This window comes from Pseudorca crassidens, chromosome X, assembly GCF_039906515.1.
Source record: "Pseudorca crassidens isolate mPseCra1 chromosome X, mPseCra1.hap1, whole genome shotgun sequence".
Classification (NCBI taxonomy): Eukaryota; Metazoa; Chordata; class Mammalia; order Artiodactyla; family Delphinidae; genus Pseudorca; species Pseudorca crassidens.
Window position 1 is genome coordinate 61,070,341 of NC_090317.1, and position 18,579 is coordinate 61,088,919.

Sequence of the window (18,579 nt, forward strand, 5' to 3'; positions counted from 1 at the left end):
AGCCACAGCCATCCCCCACCTCTGCAGGAGACCCTCCAACACTAGCAGTTTGGTGTGTTTCAGTGTCCCCTGGGGTCACTGCTCCTTCCCCTGGGTCCCGATGCGCACACTACTTTCTGTGTGCCTTCCAAGAGTGGAATCTCTGTTTCCCCGAGTCCTGTTGAAGTCCTGCAATCAAATCCCAGTAGCCTTCAAAGTCTGATTCTCTAGGAATTCCTCCTCCTGTTGCTGGACCTCCAGGTTGGGAAGCCTGACATGGGGCTCAGATCCTTCAGTCCAGTGGGTGGACTTTTGTGGTATAAGTGTTCTCCAGTCTGTGAGTCACCAACCCACCAGTTATGGGATTTGATTTTACTGTGATTGCACCCCTCCTACCATCTCATTCTGGCTTCTCCTTTGTTTTTGGATGTGGGGTATCTTTTTTGGTGAGTTCCAGTGTCTTCGTTTTGATGATTGTCCAGCAGCTAGTTGTGATTCTGGTGTTCTCAGAAGACGGAGTGAGAGCACGTTCTTTTACTCCCCCATCTTGGTTTCTAATCCTAAGTGTTTCTCAACCATATAAATTTATCTTCCCCCTTTTTAATATTTTCATATATAGGATTTGTTTTTATTTATTTATTTATTTATTGTTGTGGTTGTCTATTCCAATGTGATGCTGGCAGCTGTGTGTTTTTTTGTGGGTGGCTTTGTTTTTTTTTATTTTTTTACATAATGGTCGATTGTAGAGACTGCTGTATGATGCATAGATTCTTTGAAACAGTATTCTTTAAATTTGAAGTTTACCTATTGCCTATCCTGGCCTGATGCTGCTTTGTGATTGAGTGTTTTAGATAACCAGTCTGCTCCATTGAAATTATTGTCACTTTAGACTTTCATGGCCATTTGATTTCCTCAATTAAAACAAGCAAAATTAAATAAAATGCTTCCCACACTCCATATATATAGCATATGATTGGCAAAGCTGAATTATAGTTAATACAATTTTAATATGTCTAGATTTGTTATGAGGAATTTGTCCATCTCCCTGAGGGCTGAAGACAGCCTTCACATTTGGTAAGCATTCAGTAATAGGTCACTGGTAAAACATACCTGATATCATATTTCACCATTTGGTCCCATAATTCTCCAAACACTCTCCAGGTTAGAAAAAATACATTATGATTTTTCATTAGTAGATGACTGAAATGAGTTAATTTTTTACATTGTCAAAATAAGCATAGGTATCATATTTGGTAGATTATGACCCATTTATATTTAATTTTGTGTGTGTGTGTGTGTGTGTGTTGCAAAGAGTGGCTATATCTTTTTTTTAACAACTTTATTGAAGTATAATTGCTTTACAATGTTGTATTAGTTTCTGCTTTATAACAAACTGAATCAGCTGTACATATATCCCCATGTCTCCTCCCTCTTGCGTCTTCCTCCCACCCTCCCTATCCCAGCCTTCTAGGTGGTCACAAAGCACTGAGCTGATCTCCCTGTGCTATGTAGCTGCTTCCCACTAGCTATCTTGTTTACATTTGATAATATATATATATATATATATATATATATATATACACACACACATGTCCATGACACTCTCTCACTTCGTTTCAGCTTACCCTTCCACCTCCCCATGTCCTCAATTACATTCACTACATCTGTGTCTTTATTCCTGTCTGGACTCTAAGTTTTTCAGAACCATTTATTTTCTTTTTTAGATTCCTTATATATGTGTAAACATAAGGTATTTGTTTTTCTCTTTCTGACTTCACTCTTCATGACAGACTCTAGGTCCATCCACCTCATTACAAATAACTCAATTTCATTTCTCTTTTCGGCTGAGTAATATTCTATTGTATATATGTTCCACATCTTCTTAATTCAGTCATCTGTTGATGGACACTTAGGTTGCTAACATGTCCTGGCTATTGTAAATAGAGCTGCAATGAACACTGTGATACATGACATTTTTTGAATTATGATTTTCTCAGGGTATATGCTCAGTAGTGGGATTGCTGGGTCGTATGGTAGTTCTATTTTTAGTTTTTTAAGGAACTTCCATACTGTTCTCCATAGTGGCTGTATCAATTTACATTCCCATCAACAGTGCAAGATGGTTCCCTTTTCTCCACATCCTCTCCAGCATTTATTATTTGTAGAGCTTTTGATGATGGACATCTGACTGGTGTGAGGTGATACCTCATTGTAGTTTTGATTTGCATTTCTCTACTGATTAGTGATGTTGAGCATCCGTTCATGTGTTTGTTGACAATCTGTATATGTTCTTTGGAGAAATGTCTATTTAGGTCTTCAATCAATTTTTGGATTGGGTTGTTTGTTTTCTTGATATTGAGCTACATGTGCTACTTGTAAATTTTTGAGATTACTAATTTGTCTGTTGCTTCATTTGCCAATATTTTCTCCCATTCTGAGGGTTGACTTTTTGTCTTGTTTATGTTTTCCTTTACTGTGCAAAAGCTTTTAAGTTTCATTAAGTACCATTTGTTTATTTTTATTTCCATTTCTCTAGGAGTTGGGTCAAAAAGGATCTTGCTGTGATTTATGTCAGAGAGTGTTCTGCCTATGTTTTCCTCTAAGAGTTTTATAGTGTCTGGTCTTACATTTAGGTCTTTAATACATTTTGAGTTTATTTTTGTGTATGGTGGTAGGGAGTGTTCTAATTTCATTCTTTTATATGTAACTGTCCAGTTTTCCCAGCACCACTTATTGAAGAGGCTGTCTATTCTTCATTGGATATTCTTGCCCCCTTTTTCAAAAATAAGGTTACCATATGTGATGGGGTTTATCTCTGGGCTTTCTATCCTGTTCCATTGATCTATATTTCTGTTTTTGTGCCAGTACCATACTGTCTTGATTACTGTAGCTTTGTAATATAGTCTAAAGTCTGGGAGCCTGATTCCTCCAGCTCCGTTTTTCTTTCTCAGGATTGCTTTCACTATTTCAGGTTTTTTGTGTTTGCATACAAATTGTGGATTTTTTTGTTCTACTTCTGTGAAAAATGCCATTGGTAGTTTGATAGGGAGTACATTGAATCTGTAGATTGCTTTGGGTAGTACAGTCATTTCCACAATATTGATTCTCCTAATCCAAGAACGTGGTATATCTCTCCATCTGTTTGTGTCATATTTAAGTTGTTTCATCATTGTCCTATAGTTTTCTAAATAGAGGTCTCTTGTCTCCTTACGTAGGTTTATTCCTAGCTATTTTATTCTTTTTGTTGCAATGGTAAATGGGAGTGTTTCCTTAATTTCCTTTCAGGTTTTTCATCATGAATGTATAGGAATGCAAGAGATTTCTGTGCATTAATTTTGTATCCTGCTACTTTACCAAATTCATTGATTAGGCCTAGTAGATTTCTGGAGCACCTTTAGGATTCTCTATGTATAGTATCATGTCATCTTCAAACAGTGACAGTTTTTCTTCTGCTTTTCCGATTTGGATTCCTTTTATTTCTTTTCCTTGTCTGATCACTGTGGCTAAAACTTCCAAAACTATGTTAATTAATAGTGGTGAGAGTGGACAACCTTGTCTTTTTCCTGATCTTAGAAGAAACAGTTTCAGTTTTTGACCATTGAGAATGATGTTGGCTGTGGGTTTGTCATATATGGCCTTTATTATGTTGAGGTAAGTTCCCTCTATGCCTACTTTCTGTGGGGTTCTTATCATAAATGGGTGTTGAATTTTGTCCAAAGCTTTTTTTCCATCTATTGAGATGGTCATATGGTTTTTCTCCTTGAATTAGTTAATATGTTGTATCACATTGATTGATTTGAATATGTTGTAGAATCCTTGCATTCCTGGGATACACCCCACTTGATCATGGTGTATGATCCTCTTAATGTGCTGGGGATTCTGTTTGCTAGTATTTTGCTGAGGATTTTTGCATCTATGTTCATCAGAGTTATTGGCCTTTAGTTTTCTTTCTTTGTGACATCTTTTTCTGGTTTTGTTATCACGGTGATGGTGGCCTCCTAGAATGAGTTTGGGAGTGTTTCTCCCTCTGGTATATTTTGGAAGATTTTGAGAAGGATAGGTTTTAGCTGTTCTCTAAATGTTTGATAGAATTTTCTTGTGAAGCCATCTGGTCCTGGGATTTTGTTTCTTGGAAGGTTTTTAATCACAGTCCCAATTTCAGTGCTTGTGATTGGTCTGTTCATATTTTCTATTTCTTCCTGGTTCAGTCTCAGAAGGTTGTGGTTTTTAAAAATTTGTCCATTTCTTCCAGGTTGTCCATTTTATTTGCATAGAGTTGCTTGTAGTAATCTCTCATGATCCTTTGTATTTGTGCCATGGCAGTTGTTACTTCTCGTTTTTTATTTCTAATTGTATTGATTTGAGTCTTCTCCCTTTTTTTCTTGATGAGTCTGGATAATGGTTTATCAATTTTGTTTATCTTCTCAAAGAACCAGCATTTAGTTTTATTAATCTTTGCTATTGTTTCCTTCATTTCTTTTTCATTTATTTCTGACGTGATCTTTATGATTTCTTTCCTTCTGCTAACTTTGGGTTTTTTTTTTTCTCCTTTCTCTAGTTGCTTTAGGTGTAATGTTTGGTTGTTTATTTGAAATGTTTTTTGTTTCTTGAGGTAGGATTGTATTGCTGTAAACTTCCCTCTTAGAACTGCTTTTGGTGAATCCCATAGGTTTTGGGTCATCCTGTTTTCATTGTCAATTGTTTCTAGGTATTTTTTTTCCTCTTTGATTTCTTCAGTGATCTCTTGGTTATTTAGTAGTGGATTGTTTGGCCTCCATGTGTTTGTATTTTTTACAGTTTTTTTCCTGCAATTGATCCTAGTCTCATAGTGTTATGGTCGGAAAAAATACTTGATACAAATTCAGTTTTCTTTAATTTACCAAGGCTTTATTTGTGACCCAAGATATGATCTATCTTGGAGAATGTTCCATGAGTACTTGAGAAGAAAGTGTATTCTCTTGTTTTTGGATAAAATGTCTTATATGTGTGTGTGTGTATATATATATATATATATATATATATATATATATAAATTAAGTCCATCTTGTATAATTCAAAGCTTGTGTTTCCTTATTTTTTTCATTTTGGATGATCTGTCCATTGGTGAAAGTGGGGTGTTAAAGTCCCCTTCTATGCTTGTGTTATTGTCAATTTCCCCTTTTAAGGCTCTTAGCATTTTTCTTATGTATTGAGGTGCTCCTATGTTGGGTGCATAAATATTTACAATTGTTATATCTTCTTCTTGGATTGATCCCTTGATCATTAGGTAGTGTCCTTCTTTGTCTCTTGTAATAGTCTTTATTTTAAAGTCCAGTTTTTCTGACATGAGAATTGCTACACTAGCTTTCTTTTGATTTCCATTTGCATGGAATAACTTTTTCCATCCCTTCACTTTTAGTCTGTATGTGTCCCTAGATCTAAAGTGGGCCTCTTGTAGACAGTATACATATGGGTCTTGTTTTTTATCCACTTGTCCAGTTTATGTCTTTTGGTTGGAGCATTTAATCCATTTACGTTTAAGGGAGTTACCAATATGTATGTTCCTATTACCATTTTCTTAATTGTTTTGGTTTATTGTCGGTCTTTTCCTTCTGTTATGTTTCCTGCCTAGAGAAGTTCCTTTAGCATTTGTTGTAAAGCTGGTTTGGTGCTGCTGAATTCTCTTAGCTTTTGCTTGTTTGTCAAAGTTTTAATTTTTCCTTCGAATCTGAATGAGAACCTTGCTGGGTAATCTTGGTTTATGTTTTTCCCTTTCATCACTTTAAATATGTCCTGACTTTCCCTTCTGCCTTGAAGAGTTTCTGCTGAAAGTTCAGTAGCTAACCTTATGGGGATTCCCTTGTATGTTACTTTTTGTTTTTCTTTTGCTGCTTTTAATATGTTTTCTTTGTATTTAATTTTTGATACTTTGTTTAATATGTGTGTTGCTTGTTTCTCCTTAGATTTATCCTGTATGGGACTCGCTGCACTTCCTGGACTTGATTGACTATTTCCTTTCCCATTTTAAGGAAGTTTTCAACTATAATCTCTTCAAATAATTTCTCAGTACCTTTCTTTTTCTCTTCCTCTTCTGGGACCCCGATAATTAGAATGTTGGTGCATTTAATGTTGTCCCAGAGGTCTCTGAGACTGTCCTCAATTATTTTTATTCTTTTTTTCCTTTGTTTGCTCTGCAGTAGTTATTTCCACTGTTTTATCTTCCAAGTCACTTATCCGTTCTTCTGCCTCAGTTACTCTGCTGTCAATTTCTTCTAGAGAATTTTAAATTTAATTTATTGTGTTGCTCATTATTGTTTGTTTGCTCTTTAGTTCTTCTCAGTTCTTTCTAAACGTTTCTTGTAGCTTCTTCATTGTATTTCTAAGATTTTGGATCATCTTTTCTATCATTACTCTGTTTTTTTCCAGGTAGAGTGTCTATTTCCTCTTCATTTGTTTGGTCTGGTGGGTTTTTACCTTGCTCCTTCATCTGCTGTGTATTTCTGTGTCTTCTCATTTTGCTTACCTTACTGTGTTTGGGGTCTCCCTTTTGCAGACTGCAGGTTCGTAGTTCCCTTTGTTTTTGGTGTCTGCTCCTAGTGGCTAAGGTTGGTTCAGTGGGTTGTGTAGGCTCCCTGGTGGAGGGGGCTGGTGCCTGTGTTATGGTGCATGCGGCTGGATCTTGTCTTTCTTGTGGGAAGGACCATGTCCGGTGGTTTATCTTTGGGGTGTCTGTAACCTTATTTTGATTTTAGGCAGCCTCTCTGCTAATGGGTGTGGGTTTGTTCCTGTCTTGCTAGTTGTTTTGCATAGCTTGTCCAGCACTGTAGCTTGCTGGTCATTGAGTAGAACTGGGTCTTAGCATTGAGATGGAGAGCTCTGGGAGAGCTTTCACCATTTGATATTACATAGACCTGGGAGGTTTCTGGTGGACCAATGTCCTGCAATCGGCTCTCCACCTCAGACTCACAGGCCTGACACCTAGCTGGAGCACCAAGACCCTGTCAGCCACACGGCTCAGAAGAAAATGGAGAAAAAAGAAAGAAAGAAAGAAAAACATACAATATAATACAATACAATAAAGTTATTAAAATAAAAATTTTAGATAATTATTAAAATTAAAAGAAATGTAAAACATAATTAAAAAAACGGACAGACAGAACCCTTGGACAAATGGTTAAAGCAAAGGTATACAGAGAAAATCACACAAAGAAGCATACACATACACCATCACAAAAAGGGAAAAAGGAAAAAAAATAGCTATATATAAAAACATTTTAAAAGGAAGAGAGCAACCAAATCAATAACCAAATCTACCAATGATAATAAACTCTAAATACTAAACTAAGATAAACATAAAACCAGAAAGAAATTAGATGCAGAAAGCAAACCCCAAGTCTACAGTTGCTCCCAAAGTCCACTGCCTCAATTTTAGGATGATTTGTTGTCTGTTCAGGTATCCCAGAGATGCAGGGTACATCAAGTTGATTGTGGAGATTTAATCTGCTGCTCCTGAGGCTGCTGGGAGAAATTTCCCTTTCTCTTCTTTGTTCACAGAGCTCCTGGGGTTCAGCTTTGGATTTGGCCCTGCCTCTGTGTGTAGGTCCACTGAGGGCGTCTGTTCTTCTCTCAGACAGGATGGGGTTAAAGTACCAGGTGATTAGAGGCTCTGGCTCACACAGGTCGGGGGAAAGGCAGGGTGTGGAATGCAGGGTGAGCCTGCGGAGGCAGAGGCTGGAGTAACGTTGCAACAGCCTGAGGTGCACTGTGTGTTCTCCCAGGGAAGTTGTTCCTGGCTCATGGGATCCTGGCAGTGATGGGCTGCACATGCTCCTGGGAGGTGAAGTGTGGATAGTGACCTGTGCTTGCACACAGGCTTCTTGGTGGCTGCAGCAGCAACCTTAGTGTGTCATGCCTGTCTCTGGTGTCTGCACTGATAGCCGTGGCTCATGCCCATCTCTGGAGATCATTTAAGCAGTACTCTGAATCCCCTCTTCTCTTACACCCCGAAACAATGGTCTCTTGCCTCTTAGGCAGTTCCAGACTTTTTCCCGGTCTCCCTCCTGGCGAGCTGTGGCACACTAGCCACTTCAGGGTGTGTTCACGCAGCCAACCACAGTCGTCTCCCTGGGATCTGACCTCGGAAGCTGGAGCCTCAGCTTCCAGCCCCCACTCGTCCTGGCAGGTGAGCAGAGAAGCCTCTCAGGCTGGTGAGTACTGGTCGGCACTGATCCTCTGTGCAGGAATCTCTCTGCTTTGCCCTCTGCACCCCTGTTGCTGCACTCTCCGCCATGGCTCTGAAGCTTCCCCCCCATCACACCCTGTCTTTGCCAGTGAAGGAGCTTCCTATTGTGTGGAAACTTTTCCTCCTTCACAGCTCCCTCCCAGAGGTGCAGATCCTGTCCCTATTCTTTTGTCTCTGTTTTTTCTTTTGCCCTTCCCAGGTATGTGGGGAGTTTCTTGCCTTTTGGGAAATCTGCGGTCTTCTGCCAGCGTTCAGTAGGTGTTCTGTAGGAGTTGTTCCACATGTAGATGTATTTCTGATGTATTTGTGGGGAGGAAGGTGATCTCCACGTCTTACTCCTCCACCATCTTGAAGGTCTCCCCTATATTTACTTTTAAAGTTTGTATGGAATGGTTATCATTCCCTGAAATAAAGTACATATTTTTAATGCTACCAGTGTTTTAGAAATTTTAAAAGAAGATTTTGTATATTTTATTAGCACAAAGTCAGCAATATTTTAGTCTCTAATTTGATTTATATTTTTATTATCCAGAAATGTAAATGTAACTTTTAACTGAAAATATATATTCAAAAAATAAAACATTTCCTGACATTTTTAAGTCATCAGTTTCGAATTTTAGAAACCATTCTTGACGTGTATCTCTCATAAGAATCTTTTAAAAAATAGTCTCACAAGGGTGTTTTACTTAAACTTTTGTGTAGCCATAAGTAGGGAGTATTTTAAGATGGAGGGTCTGCTCCTTATATGGTGTTTTTCGTTCCACTATTTGTCTTTCCATTTTGATGGACATTTAGCCTTTCTCTGCTTCAGTATTTTTCTTCCCTTTCAAAGTTGATGCTTGCTTCTGCTTTTTATTCACTCACCCTGTTTAGAAAGTAATTGGGGGACTTCCCTGGTGGCACAGTGGTTAAGAATACGCCTGCCAATGCAGGGGACACGGGTTCGATCCCTGGTCTGGGAAGATCCCACATGCCACGGAGCATCTAAGCCCATGTGCCACAACTATTGAGTCTGCACTCTAGAGCCTGTGAGCCACAACTACTGAGCCCGCGTGCCACAACTACTGAAGCCCACGCACCTAGAGCCCATGCTCCTCAACAAGAGAAGCCACCACAATGAGAAGCCTGCGCACCACAACAAAGAGTTGCCCCTGCTCACCACAACTAGAGAAAGCCCGCGTGCCGCAGTGAAGACCCAATGCAACCAAAAATAAATAAATAAATAAATGATTCTTTAAAAATTAATAATAATTGGAACCCTTCTACTACAGATTTGCAAAACAATTATTGTTCAGTTAAATGTTGGTGGGCAGCAACTATAAAGTGGAGTTGTATGCTGCACCACAAGGGATGCAAAGGTTAATAGTACAAATAAGTTTAATAGCTTTAATTTTTATAGGTGTTTTGTGGTGTTTCAGAATTCTCAGTTGACTCTTATAACCAAGATCTGAAATGGATTGGGTAGGTTTTATTCCCATTTTATATATGAGGGAACTAAAGAGCTGACTCTAGTAAGTATTGAATAGAATAAACCAACCCCAGTGGGAACTAGTTTGTCACCCTTTTTTGTTTTTCAGACATCACTACAAATTGATACAATTTTGCAAACCTAAGTATCCTGCAATTACTTTCCAGTGTGTACATCATTTGATGTGTTTAGTTCACTCTAGTGGCGTTTTGACATGTAAATTATTATTACTGTTAGCCTTCTTTCAAAGTATGCTGACACTTGGCTTGGTTTTCAATGACCCTGGATTATTCATTGCATGAAAACGGTATGTCAAGATGCTTTTCCAGAGCTCTGCATGTATCTTCTAACAAATCTGTAGTTTTAATGCTTCTTGGAATTTCAGAGTGATCAAACTGGCCTATCTATCCACAAATAAAGCAAATGTTTGAACAGGTAGGTGGATGTTGCATTATTACATAAAAACCAAAAAATTTAGGCTTTAAAAATCCCTCCTTTTGTTTTGTGTGTTTTCTGTGGGTATCTATGCTGAGTTCCACAGTCCTATGAAACTGTTGTAATAGAGTTATATAGTATGGCTTCCTAATAGATTGTCATCACAGTATGTTTCTCCAGTGTTATAGCATTGTTGGCTCCCTGAATTGAAAAAGATGATTGCAGATTTTAGAGGTCAGAGCACATTATTTTGGTTGTGGTTAAGCCTTCATAGTTTTTCTGTTTATCAACAATTACTATGAAGATCAAAAAAAAACATCTAACATATAATGATCCTTGCCTCAAATTTGTCATTTGATGTTGGAAAGAATAGTAGTCCCTATTTCAAAGTCATTAAATCTTAATTTTATAGTACCAACTTTTTTTACACAGATACCTATGATTAGGTATACTGAGTATAAGTTTTCTAGGGCTGTCATAACTAAGTATCACATACTAGGTGACTTAAATAACAAATTTGTTTTCTCACAATTCTAGAGGCAAATTCGAGATCAAGGTGTTGGCAGGGTTTGTTTCTTCTGAGACCTCTCTGCTTTGCTTGTAGATGGTTGTCTTCTCCCTATGCCTTCACATGCTTTTTCCTCTGTGTGTGTCTGTGCCTAATCTCTTCTTCTTATAAGAACACCAGTCATATTGGATTAGGGCCCACCCTATTGACCTAATTTTACCTTAATTACCTCTTTAAAGGCCCTATCTCCAAATACAGTCACATTCTGAGGTACTATGGGTTAGGACTTCAGCATATGCATTTGAGGGGACATGTTTCATCCCATAACATATTGTATACCTTTTTGTTTTATTAAGGGACATGATATTTCTAACAACATTTGCTCTCCTCAAGTCCACATTTTATCTCTGTATCCCCAGTGTGTAGTATAGTGCCTGATACATAGCATGTGCTTCATGAATGTTGTTGATTTTTTGAGTGAGAGAATATAGAGAAAAGAGTGTATTATGAGAAGAGAAGGTGATATATCACAACTTTATTGTACCAGAATAGGAAGAATTTTTTGGAAGATGATTCACTCAGGAAAAACAAATGGATCACTGATAAGTACATTACTACCTTATTTTGAGCTAGATTGCTGACACTCTTAAGCTTTCAGAATGGTGCAGAACCAGAAGAAAGGAAGGTAGAGGGAGGAAGGAGGATTGCAGATGAGAAAAAAAAAGAATATTTTAATAGTAAGCATCAATAAATATAACCTCGGGAAAGCTGAGAATTTTTAGGCAATAGACAAGAATGGGGCAGGGAGAAGATGAAATAAGAAAGACCAATATTGGAAGTGATGGAACAGGAGGATACCAGATAATTTGGCACTACAAAAGAGCTAGTGGCATACAAATACAACAGCACTTCTGTAATAAGTAGCCATTTGTGTGTGTGTGTGTGTGTGTATATGTGTGTATATATTTGTGTGCACATCTATCTATCAATCTAACTATATATCTTAGAAGCACCTAAATAGTGTTCCCCAATTCTGACAATTTATTAGAATCATCTGGGAACATTTTAAAAAATACATATGCCTGAGCCCCATCCTACATCCTTTTTTTTTTTTTTTTGGAATATAGATTCTTTAGGCTGCTGTGTCAGTTGCTGCTGTACAGCAAAGTGAATCAGCCATATGTATACATAATATATCCCCTCTTTTTTGGATTTCCTTACCATTTAGGTCACAACAGAGCACCAAGTAGAGTTCCCTGTGGTATACAGTAGGTTCTCATTAGTTATCTATTTTATACATAGTAGTGTATATATGTCAATCCCAATCTCCCAGTTCATCCCACCCCCACCCTTTCCTCCTTGGTATGCATACTCTTGTTCTCTACGTCTGTGTCTCTATTTCTGCTTTACAAGTAAGATCATCTATACCATTTTGCTAGATTCCACATATATGTGTTAATATACAATATTTGTTTTTCTCTTTCTGACTTACTTCACTCTGTATGACAGTCTCTACGTCCATCCACGTCTCTACAAATGACCCAATTTTGGTCCTTTGAATGGCTGAGTAATATTCCATTGTATACATGTACCATATCATATTTACCCATTCCTCTGTTGATAGACATATAGGCTGCTTCCATGTCCTGGCTATTTTAAATGGTGCTGCAGTGAACAATTGGGGTGTGTGTATCTTTTGTGTGTGTGTGTGTGATACACAGGCCTCTCACTGCTGTGGCCTCTCCGGTTGCGGAGCCCAGGCTCCGGACGCGCAGGCTCAGTGGCCATGGCTCACGGGCCCAGCTGCTCCGCGGCATTTGGGACCTTCAGGGACCGGGGCACGAACCCGTGTCCCTTGCATCGGCAAGCAGACTCTCAACTACTGTGCCACCAGGGAAGCATGTATCTTTTTGAAATATGGTTTTCTCTGGGTATATGCCCAGTAGTGGGATTGCTGGGTCATATGGTAATTCTATTTTTAGTGTTTTAAGGAACCTCCATACTGTCCTCCATGGTGACTGTATCAATTTACATTCCCACCAGCAGTGCAAGAGGGTTCCCTTTTCTCCATACGCTCTCCAGTATTTATTGTTTGTAGATTTTTGATGATGGCCATTCTGACCAGTGTGAGGTGATACCTCATTGTAGATTTGACATACATTTCTCTAATAATTAGTGATGTTGAGTGTCTTTTCATGTGTTTGTTGGCCATCTGTATGTCTTTGGAGAAATGTCTATTTAGGTCTTTCACCCATTTTTTGATTGGATTTTGTTTTTGATATTGAGTTGCATGAGCTGTTTGTATATTTTGGAGATTAATCCGTGTCAGTTGCTTCATTGGTAAATATTTTCCCCCATTCTGAGGGTTATCTTTTCATCTTGTTTATGGTTTCACTTACTGCACAAAAGCTTTTAAGTTTATTTAGGTCCCATTTGTTTATTTTTGTTTTTATTCTTATTACTCTAGAAGGTGGGTTAAAAAAAGATCTTCCTGCAATTTATGTCAAAGAGTGTTCTGCTGTGTTTCCTCTAAGAGTATGATAGTGTCTTGCCTTACATTTAGATCTTTAATCCATTTTGAGCTTATTTTTATGTATGTTGTTAGGGGGTATTCTAATTTCATTCTTTTACATGTAGCTGTCCAGTTTTCCCAGCACCACTTATTAAAGAGGCTGTCTTTTCTCCATTGTATATTCTTGCACCCTTTGTCATAGATTAGGTTACTGTAGGTGCATGGGTTTATCTCTGGACTTTCTGTCCTTTTCCATTGATCTATATTTCCCTTTTTGTGCCAGTACCATACTGTCTTGATTACTGTAGCTTTATAGTATAGCCTGAAGTCAGGGAGCCTGATGTCTCCAGCTCAGGTTTCCTTTCTCAAGATTGCTTTGACTATTCGGGGTCTTTTGTGTCTCCATTACAAATTGTAAATATTTTTGTTCTAATTCTGTGAAAAATGCTGTTCGTAATTTGATAGGGATTGCATTGAATCTGTAGATTGCTTTGGGTAGTGTAGTCATTTTCACAATATTGACTCTTCCAACCACGAGCATGGTATATCTCTCAATCTGTTTGTGTCATCTTTGATTTCTTTTATCAGTATCTTACAGTTTTGTGCATACAGGTCTTTTGCTTCCTTAGGTAGGTTTATTCCTAGGTATTTTATTCTTTTTGTTGCAGTGGTAATTGGGATTGTTTCCTTAATTTCTCTTTCTGATCTTTTGTTCTTAGTGTATAGGAATGCAGGAGATATGTGTGTATTAATTTTGTATCCTGTGACTTTACTAAATTCATTGATTAGCTCTAGTAGGTTTGTGGTGGCATATTTAGGATTTTCCATGTATAGTATCATGTCATCTGTAAACAGTGACAGTTTCACTTTTTCTTTTCCAGTTTGGATTACTTTTATTTCTTTTTCTTCTCTGATAGCCGTGGCTGGGACTTCCAAAGCTATGTTGAGTAATAGTGGCGAGATTGGATATCCTCATCTTGTTCCTGATACTAGAGGAAATGCTTTACAATTTTCACCATTGAGAATGATTTTTGCTGTGGGTTAGTCATATATGGCTTTTATTATGTTGAGGTAGGTTCCCTCTGGCCACTTTCTTTAGAGTTTTTATCATAAATGGGTACTGAATTTTGTTAAAAGCTTTTTCTGCATCTATTGAGATGGTCATACAGATTTTATTCTTCAGTTTGTTAATATGGTGTATCACATTGACTAATTTGCATATGTTGAAGAATCCTTGCATCCTGAGAATAAATCCCACTTGATCATGGTGTATGATCCTTTTAATGTGTTGTTGGATTTCCTGAGCTAGTATTTTTTTTTGTACTACACTATCTCACTCTTTTTTTTTTACATCTTTATGGGAGTATAATTGCTTTACAATGGTGTGTTAGTTTCTGCTTTATAACAAAGTGAATCAGTTATACATATACATATGTTCCCATATCTCTTCCTTCTTGCATCTCCCTAGCTCTCACCCTCCATTTCCCACCCCTCTAGGTGGTCACAAAGCACTGAGCTGATCTCCCTGTGCTATGCGGCTGCTTCCCACTAGATACCTATTTTACGTTTGGTAGTGTATATATGTCCATGCCACTCTCTCACTTTGTCACAGCTTACCCTTCCCCCTCCCCATATCCTCAAGTCCATTCTCTAGTACGTCTGTGTCTTTATTCCTGTCTTACCCCTAGGTTCTTCATGACATTTTTTTTCTTAGATTCCATATATATGTGTTAGCATACGGTATTTGTTTTTCTCTTTCTGACTTACTTCACTCTGTATGACAGACTCTAGGTCTATCCACCTCATTATAAATAGCTCAATTTCGTTTCTTTTTATGGCTGAGTAATATTCCATTGTATATATGTGCCACATCTTCTTTATCCATTCATCCGATGATGGACATTTAGGTTAGTTCCATCTCCTGGCTATTGTAAATAGAGCTGTAATGAACATTTTGGTACATGACTCTTTTTGAATTATGGTTTTCTCAGGGTATAGGCCCAGTATTGGGATTGCTGGGTCATATGGTAGTTCTATTTGTAGTTCTTTAAGGAACCTTCATACTATTCTCCATAGTGGCCTTACCAATTCATATTCCCACCTGAAGTGCAAGAGTGTTCCCTTTTCTCCACACCCTCTCCAGCAGTTATTGTTTCTAGATTTTTTGAAGATGGCCATTCTGACTGGTGTGAGAAGATATCTCATTGTAGTTTTGATTTGCATTTCTCTGATGATTAATGGTGTTGAGCATTCTTTCATGTGTTTGTTGGCAGTCTGTATATCTTCTTTGGAGAAATGTCTATTTAGATCTTCTGCCCATTTGTGGATTGGGTTGTTTGATTTTTTTGTCATTGAGGTGCATGAGCTGCTTGTAAATTTTGGAGATTAATCCTTTGTCAGTTGCTTCATTCGAAAATATTTTCTCCCATTCTGAGGGTTGTCTTTTGGCCTTGTTTATGGTTTTGTTTGCTGTGCAAAAGCTTTGAAGTTTCATGAGGTCCCATTTGTTTATTTTTGTTTTTATTTCCATTTCTCTAGGAGGTGGGTCAAAAAGGATCTTGCTGTGATTTATGTCATAGAGTGTTCTGCCTATGTTTTCCTCTAAGGGTTTGACAGTTTCTGGCCTTACATTTAGGTGTTTAATCCATTTTGAGCTTATTTTTGTGTATGGTGTTAGGGAGTAATCTAATCTCATACTTTTATATGTACCTGTCCAGTTTTCCCAGCACCACTTAATGAAGAGGCTGTCCTTTCTCCAGTGTACATTCCTGCCTCGTTTATCAAAGATAAGTTGACCATATGTGCATGGGTTTATCTCTGGGCTTTCTATCCTGTTCCATTGATCTATATTTCGGTTTTTGTTCCAGTACCATACTGTGTGGATTACTGTAGCTTTGTAGTATAGTCTGAAGGGAGCCTGATTCCTTAAGCTCGGTTTTTCGTTCTCAAGATTGCTTTGGCTATTCGGGGTCTTTTGTGTTTCCATACAAATTGTGAAATTTTTGTTCTAGTTCCGTGAAAAATGCCAGTGGTAGTTTGATACGGATTGCACTGAATCTGTAGATTGCTTTGGGTAGTAGCGTCATTTTCACAGTGTTGATTCTTCCAATCCAAGAACATGGTATATCTCTCCATCTATTTGTGCCACCTTTAATTTCTTTCATCAGTGTCTTATAATTATCTGCATACAGGTCTTTTGTCTCCTTCGGTAGGTTTATTCCTAGATATTTTATTCTTTTTGTTGCAATGGTAAATGGGAGTGTTTTCTTGATTTCACTTTTAGATTATTCATCATGAGTGTATAGGAATGCCAGATATTTCTGTGCATTAATTTTGTATCCTGCTACTTTACCAAATTCATTGATTAGATCTCGTAGTTTTCTGGTAGCATCTTTAGGATTCTCTATGTATAGTATATGTCATCTGCAAACAGTGACAGCTTTACTTCTTCTTTTCTGATTTGGATTCCTTTTATTGCCTTTTCTTCTCTGACTGTTGTGGCTACAACTTCCAAGACTATGTTGAATAAGAGTGGTGAGAGTGGGCAACCTTGTCTTGATCCTGATCTTAGTGGAAATGCTTTCAGTTTTCCACCGTTGAGGATGATATTGACTGTGGGTTTGTCATATATGGCCTTTATTATGTTGAGGAAAGTTCCCTCTGTGCCTACTTTCTGCAGGGTTTTTATCATAAATGGGTGTTGAATTTTGTCGAAAGCTTTCTCTGCATCTATTGAGATGACCATATGGTTTTTCTCCTTCAATTGGTTAATATGGTGTATCACATTGATTGATTTGCGTATATTGAAGAATCCTTGCATTCCTGGAATAAACCCCACTTGATCATGGTGTATGATCCTTTTAATGGGCTTTTGGATTCTGTTTGCTAGTATTTTGTTGAGGATTTTTGCATCTATGTTCATCAGTGATATTGGCCTGTAGTTTTCTTTCTTTGTGACATCCTTGTCTGGTTTTGTTATCAGGGTGATGGTGGCCTCGTAGAATGAGTTTGGAAGTGTTCCTCCCTCTGCTATATTTTGGAAGAGTTTGAGAAAGATAGGTGTTTGCTCTTCTCTAAATGTTTGATTGAATTCGCCTGTGAAGCCATCTGGTCCTGGGCCTTTGTTTGCTGGAAGATTTTTAATCACAGTTTCAATTTCAGTGCTTGTGATTGGTCTGTTCATATTTTGTATTTCTTCCTGATTCAGTCTTGTCAGGTTGCGCATTTCTAAGAATTTGACCATTTCTTCCAGGATGTTCATTTTATTGGCATAGAGATGCTTGTAGTAATCTCTCATGATCTTTTGTATTTCTGCAGTTTCAGTTGTTACTTCTCCTTTTTCTTTTCTAGTTCTATTGATTTGAGTCTTCACTCTTTTTTTCTTGATGAGTCTGGCTAATGGTTTATCAATTTTGTTTATCTTCTCAAAGAAACAGCTTTTAGTTTTATTGATCTTTGCTATTGTTTCCTTCATTTCTTTTTCATTTATTTCAGTTCTGAGATTATGATTTATTTTCTTCTGCTAACTTTGGGGGTTTTTTGTTCTTCTTTCTCTAATTGCTTTAGGTACAAGGTTAGGTTGTTTATTCGAAATGTTTCCTGTTTCTTAATGTAGGATTGTACTGCTATAAGCTTCCCTCTTAGAACTGCTTTTGCTGCATCCCATAGGTTTTGGGTCGTTGTGTCTCCATTGTCTTTTGTTTCTAGGTATTTTTTGGTTTACTCTTTGATTTCTTCAGTGATCACTTCGTTATTAAGTAGTGTATTGTTTAGCCTCCATGTGTTTGTGTTTTTACAGATCTTTTCGTGTAATTGATATCTAGTCTTATAGCGTTGTGGTCAGGAAAGATACTTGATAAAATTTCAATTTTCTTAAATTTACCAAGGTTTGATTTGTGACCCAAGATATGATGTATATGATCTATCCTGGAGAATGTTCCATGAGCACTTGAGAAAAATGTGTATTCTGTTGTTTTTGGATGGAATGTCCTATAAATATCAATTAAGTCCATCTTGTTTAATGTATCATTTAAAGCTTGTGTTTCCTTATTTATTTTCATTTTGGATGATCTGTCCATTGGTGAAAGTGGGGTGTTAAAGGCCCCTAGTATGAATGTATCACTGTCAATTTCCCCTTTTATGGCTGTTACTATTTGCCTTATGTATTGAGGTGCTCCTGTGTTGCATCCATAAATAGATACAATTGTTATATATTCGCTTTGGATCGATCTCTTGATCATTATGTAGTGTCCTTCTTTGTCTCTTGTAATAGTCTGTATTTTAAAGTCTATTTTTTCTGATATGAGAATTGCTACTCCAGCTTTCTTCTGATTTCCATTTGCATTGAATATCTTCTTCCATCTCCTCACTTTCAGTCTGTATGTGTCCGTAGGTCTGAAGTGGGTGTCTTGTAGACAGCATATATATGGGTCTTGTTTTTATATCCATTCAGGCAG

General features: G+C 37.6%; 1 protein-coding gene across 6 annotated transcripts in view; it reads left to right on the forward strand.

The window, feature by feature from the left end:
- RPS6KA6 (ribosomal protein S6 kinase A6) overlaps positions 1-18,579 on the forward strand; it is a 166,706-nt gene that overhangs the window by 40,084 nt on the left and 108,043 nt on the right. The window contains exon 1 of one of the 6 annotated variants that reach the window (XM_067722341.1): positions 8,033-8,140. The exons of the other annotated variants lie outside the window; for them this stretch is intronic. The gene's annotated coding sequence lies outside the window, so the exon portion shown is untranslated. Of the gene's footprint in view, positions 1-8,032; positions 8,141-18,579 lie in introns of those variants that run through there. 6 annotated transcript variants of the gene reach the window in all.